The sequence below is a fragment of the Fringilla coelebs genome (genome assembly GCF_963513975.1).
Source record: "Fringilla coelebs genome assembly, chromosome: 6".
Lineage (NCBI taxonomy): Eukaryota > Metazoa > Chordata > Aves > Passeriformes > Fringillidae > Fringilla > Fringilla coelebs.
The window spans coordinates 43,806,697-43,812,998 of NC_140034.1; positions in this window are offsets into that span (position 1 = coordinate 43,806,697).

The following is a 6,302-nucleotide window of genomic DNA, read 5'->3' on the forward strand; positions in this document are numbered from 1 at the left end:
AAGGTGGTGCACATTTATTTGCAGCTCTCTTGGCCAGCTTTGCATTGCTTATTTGAGTTTGCCAGTACAGATTGCTCTGGCTATCTGCCCTTTTTCTGGCAATCATTTCTCATCAGTTGTAATAGTAGAAAATTTCATTTCAGGCTTACTCTTCCTTCAGTGAGACTATTGCCAGTGTGGCTGGTAGCAAAAAAGCAGTGTTGGTGGAACAAGCTGGTCTTTTTTGCTCTAGCCCAGACTTTCACAAGATACATGATGTGTGTCACATGTAAATTCTAATGCTTTGCTGAATTACCTGTTATCTGAAAGTTTTTCTTTAGAAGTCCTTCACTCTGTCTGGAGATGTATGGGCTTGCCTTCTGTGAAGCAAGTTATTTGCTAATAGGCTGTGCATGAGCTACTCTGCGGTAATTTCTCACAAAGGCAGGATTACCTCAAAGCAAGGGGAAAGTTACTGACTATGCCTTGAAAGTATAGGAGACCCAGCATGCTACCTTTGCCGGCACCACAGTGCATTACTAGTGCAGGCAAGCCTTTAGAATTGGAAAGGCTTTGCTGCCTCCCTCAAAAAAAGTCACATCTTCTTTCAGTGCACTGTATTTCTGCAGCTTGGTTTTCCTCAGCTTGGTCTGAAATGGGACTGGCCAGACGAGGCCAGGAGGTGGGGTTGAAGAATTGATTTTGACTCTGCCTGTTTCTGACTACCAGCCAGCAGTACTTGAGGCACTCTGCAAGTTTGAGCCTGGCAGCTAATAAAACCACTGGATGTTGTGCATGAAATGAATTTGACTCATACTTGTCTTAGAAATACAATGTCAGGGCCACAGGCCTTTCTTTGCATGTTTCAGACTTTGCCTTGTTCCCTCTGTGGCACAGTTCCCCTGTGCTGTGGATGTAAAAGAATCAGGGCACTTATAAAAAAAAAATAGTGCATGATTGCTTGTGATTCAGTGGAGAAAAAAACCCCAAAGAGGTAAAGCTCAGTAACATTTATGTGATATTTCCCAGTTTTCCCTTCACAGAGCATTTTGTTAACAGTAAATGCTGCCATGCAGTAATACATAACCACAAGGACCCAAGAGGCTGTATGGGAGGGTGTAATTAACACTAAAAAAAGATGACTTGAGAAAACCAAAACAAGCCAAATAGATGCTTCCTTAGTGAGGCTGTGAAGAAAGTGCTCACATATGTTAAGTGGACTTTTTTCTGTAATGAGATACAGTAAATAGGCAAATGAAACTCCATTTAGTAATACACTGATAATACAACTTCTAAGTTGCAGTTGTGAACTGAAATTTTCTTCCTGTCTTATGAAAATACAAACCTGGAATTGAATTCTGCTAGCAGATGGAGAGCAAAGATTCGCTATATTAAAAGGATAGAATTCCTAATACTCAGATCTGCTTTATAATAGAAAATATGACATAGTTTGAACTTTATATCTGTGAATTTTTTTGTTTGCTTCCCAAAGCAGAATAGAAAGGTGGTTCATATCATCAAACTCAGGTAATCACATTTCTTAAGAAGTGGAGAAAGAGCAGTCTCTGTTCCTCCCTGTTTGCTGAATGCTGCTGCTTTTAGGGTAACATGCTGCTAAAATGCAGATTGGAATGTATAGGTGGATGCTTGAGGTACAGAAAGAGGTGGGCTTGGTCAGAAATTAATTTAGAGAGCTGAAACTTAGCTGTTACCTCTTCATACAGTTAGCCTCAAGATGCAGATCTTTCAGCCCCTTGCTGTGCTGAGACAGTTCTGCCTCTGCTCTGGGCTGGAGGGATGTAGGGCAATTCCAGTCAGGAGAGTTGTGCTGCTTCATTAGCCCAGTGTCTTGTCTGTCAAATGAGCCTGTGTGCACTGTCATGGTAACTATTCTGGTCAGCCTGAGCAGGGGCAGTGTGCTTCTGCTTGTCTTACACTGTTGAGCCCTGGGAGTCAGGGTTGGGGTGCAGCCCTTCTGCAGGCTGACCCCAGAGTACCGTGTCTGGTGGAGCAGGAAGGATGTGGTTGTGCTGACCTGAGGTCTGATCTCTGTCAGGTCTTCAGATGAGAGCCTGAACCCAAAGGCCAACCTGCCAAACTAAAATTCTGTCTAGACAATTTGATACTGTATTGCACTTAAAACTTTTAATGTGGATTGTCATATTCTAGTGCAACATACGAGATTATGAATTAACTTCTCCTACCTGTTATTCTCTGCTTCCTACTATCTTATTCACAGCTCATCAGGAATACGTGCCTGCCAAGCTTCTCTTTACTCTTCATTTGCCTTTTAGATCTTAGTCATAAGCAGTTTCTCTGAGTTTTGCTTCTCTCCTAGCCTTAGATTTTAAACCGAACCATCGTTACATGATGGCTTTACTTTGTTAGCATGCTTGTTGTCTCCTCTAGGTCAGTGTGAATTCAGTGCTCATGAAGGATGCTAAATGAGCAACCCAGAGGATTAGATTTGGGTTGGTATTTCTCTATAGAAAGGAAGGTCTCTGCTTCAGTACAGTCTTTTAAGGAGGCCTCCAAAAGTACAAGTGTCTGATTAGTGTATGCTTGAAAAATCTCATCTTGCCTCTTGCAAGGAGTGAATCCAGTCCCAACAGACATTTATCCTTTGGCTTCTTCCTGCTGTGTAATGTTTTTGTGGTTTGTAGGATTGTTTCCTAGGGACTGGAATCACTCCTTTTACATATATCACAAAACTGCCATTCGTGGTTGTGCGTTTCAGTCACAGCCGAGTCAGGCTGGACTGAGGCCAAGAATGATCCCAATTCCCCTCCCTTAGGCAGGCAGTTCCACTCAGTTGCAACACCAACACCCTTGACTGTGTAAAATTAACTCTGCCTCTCCCAAAATAGAAGACTGTGACATTGTGTGTTGCTCCATCCGTCACAGAGGAGTGGCCCTAACAGAGAAGCAAGGCTGACAACATGTGCACGACTCATGCAGTAATGAGTTATGTGTTGTTATAAATAATAATTACTTCAAGCTGGTAAAAATGGCCTAAACTAGAAGACACTCCTTCTGACATCATGATCAGCACCACAAAGCAAACTGTCACCATTCCTTCTGACTTGCTTTTATGCTCCAGGGAACTGAAGGAGCTGTGTAAAAATGTGACATAGACTTTTCTGGCCAAAGGACACAGACTGAAGCTGTTCTAACTCAACATTGGAGGTGGTTGTGTGAGTGCATTTGTGTCTATATACAATTGCTCCTTCGGTAGGAGAAACAGATCCTTTTATAATGTTAACGTGAAACCAAACAATGATTTTCCAGGAAGTGTAGTGAGACAGAAAATGGAAAGAAAGGGTATTTCTTGTTACTTACTCTCAGTGTCCACTGATTATCACTCTACTGACTTCAGTACAGTTCCATCAGCTTATGTCAGCAGAGATGTGACCTTCTGCTTGCCTGCAATTCATAAAGACCATCCATCTCTCAGGTAGTTGCAGGCTGTGTGTTTTATGATAACCTCAGCTTCAGTGTGCACACATCTACCTGCCCTTTGTCAAGACGCACACTTTTCAAATTATTAGGGGTTTTCAGCAGCAGAAAATGCTAAATTCTGTTCCTGTTCACTGTGGAGTCATGTGTTTTAATGAGAAAATAGTGCAAGAGTTTGGTAGCACAGGGATTTCATAGTACATCATGTAAGCTGTAAGATTTTTTTCTTTATATATTTTATCCTGGAGCTTTGTCTTCCACTCTCAAGCTTTAAGCAGCTCTAACAGTTTTTCTACCCATTAAGAGACAGAATGGGTTATGTTTAAAAGGGAATTTCTCCCTATGAACTTCAGAATTCCAATGCAAAATTTGCTTGGTTTAATTTATTTTATACAAGATACCTCCTGACATTTAAAAAACTACTATTTTAAATTAAAATTAGGTGATAACTATAAAAATAAAAATCTTGGGGAATATTTGGGTGCCCACTAGTTTTTGATACAGTTTTTCTATGAAGAATTGTCATGGTTGCAAAAGTATTGCAGAAGATTTTAAGGGGTTTTTTGTACATTCAGTAATCCACAAACTATTTTTTGACCGATACATATATAAGGAAAGATTGTAGTATTCTAATATTACAAGAAAATGGAAGCTACATTGATGATATTTGAAAATGTGGTTTTGCACTATTTATTAAGAATTTTCATAATGGGTTTTACTTGTTCAGATCTCTCCTGAACATACTCCTCTCCTGAACATACATCAAACATTTTCTTTCATAAAATTTTCTGGAAATTCTTTTTAGGGCTTAGTATGAAAATCATCATGAAGATGAGGGGACAATTCACTTGGAAATTAAATATGCCAGTGGCATGATTTGAGGACAGTTTTTCCCACCTTTAATAGCAAGATCAAGATGTACTACTGTGTTCTGGGATTGGTATGGACAGTAGCTGCTCACAGAGGGGCAGACAACTACTTTAAGCTTACAGAATTTGTTGACACAATGCTTGTTTTTTCAAAAGGATCTGATTAACTGCTGTTGGGGGTCTTTACTTCTTTAAAACCATATATTGGTATGATCCTACTAAACAATTTTTTCTCATTTATGTACAGTCATTATTTGGTTATTCAGATTTGTCTTTAGTCTTTACTCACAAAGAGATTTGGCTGGTGACTCCAGATAAGAGACCTTTCTTTCTCACATGTGTAGATGAGGTAGGGTGCAGTGCATCACTCTAATGCCTTCTGAACAGGAATTTGTGTCTTTGAGTCAAATTCAGAGCTTGCTGTAGGGATATGCAGCTTAATCAAAGTCTTACTCCAACCCCAACTTTTCACATTGTGATGTCTGGTATACTCAGATATCACTGTAGGCTGACAGTTATTGTTGGGATCTTTATTAGCACAGATTTTTCCACAGCTCTTCTTGTCCCTTCTTGGCTTTCCATCTAGGCTTTGATTTGCAGGAATGAGACCAAAGACAGGTTTTACATGCAGGGTTTGAAATCCATATTTGATTGTCTAGAACAGATACTATAACCTCATCAGCCAAACAGACTAGAGCTGTATCTGCCTGTCTGTCCATCAAAAGCCCTTAATGAGGAAAAAAAAGATAGAACCAAAGAATCAGTGGTGTGGGATGCTTGACTTTACTGAGACCCCTGGCAGGTGGCATTGATCATTTCTAGGAAAAGCAATAAACTGAAGCATAGGCAATTTTCTTGCCAACAATGCAAGTCAGATCATGTTTCATTGCAGCTTTATAAAGGTAAATGTGTGATCCCATTTCAGAGGGAATGAGGGAACTCATCTGTTCAACAAACCTGGGAGCAGATCAGGGCAACCAGCTGACATTAATGAGTGGCAGTACAGCAAGTTTCTTGCATAAACTTACAGTTCAAAACAAAGATTCCTGCTCTTTGTCAGGTTGTTTTTTTTTTTTTTTTGATAAAAATAAATTTTCTATCCTAGGCTGCAAAATTGGAGGGAGAAGCAGAGTTGGCCTTTACTATTACTTCCATGGGAAGGAGAAATGGTGATATTAACATTGTTAGTAAATTGCCTGTGCTTATCAGAGGACATTCTTCTATTTCTAGGAAAAGCAATAAACTGAAGAGTAGGCAACTTTCTTACCAATTGTTCAAGTCAGATCATGCCTCACTGCAACTCTGTAGAGATAAATGTGTGATCCCTTTTCAGAGGGAATGGAAGAGTTCAGCTGTTCAGCAGGCCAACCAGCTGACCTTAAATGAGTGGCAGCACAGTAAGTTTCTTGGGAAAACCTGTCATTCAAAGCACAGCCTCCTGCTCTTTGTCAGGCTTTTGTTAGAAGTCAGTTTTCTGTCCTAGGCTGACAGAATGAGAGGGAAAAGAAGAGTTAGTCTTAACCATTACTGCCATGGGAAGGAGAAATTACTACCTTGATGTTTTAAGGAGGTGGCCTGCGCTTATCTGAGGACATTCTACTGCTGGGCTCTGAGCTGAGATATAATGCTGCCAGTTGAGACATATATTTGTACTTTGAAGAAAGGAAAGCAATTATTTTGCTTGGTCCTTGTGAAATATAACTAGGAATATTCAGATAAGAAAAGAAAAAAGGGAAAAATTGACTTGAATGTATTGAAAAAGAATCCAAATGTATGCATATATTTGTGTATTAATGACAAGATTCATTAGACAGTTTTGGACATTTTTAGGGGAAAGAGTGGAAGATAAATTCCTTAAAATTTTAAAGAGCAGTCTGGACAAGTCACTCTGACATCACAAGGCGTACCCCCTGAATTGCTCAGGAAGTGCCCAGATAACCTACTAGTTGGGTTATCTCTAAACCTATCTGGTTTAGAGCTTTATTTCAGAGAAGGCAG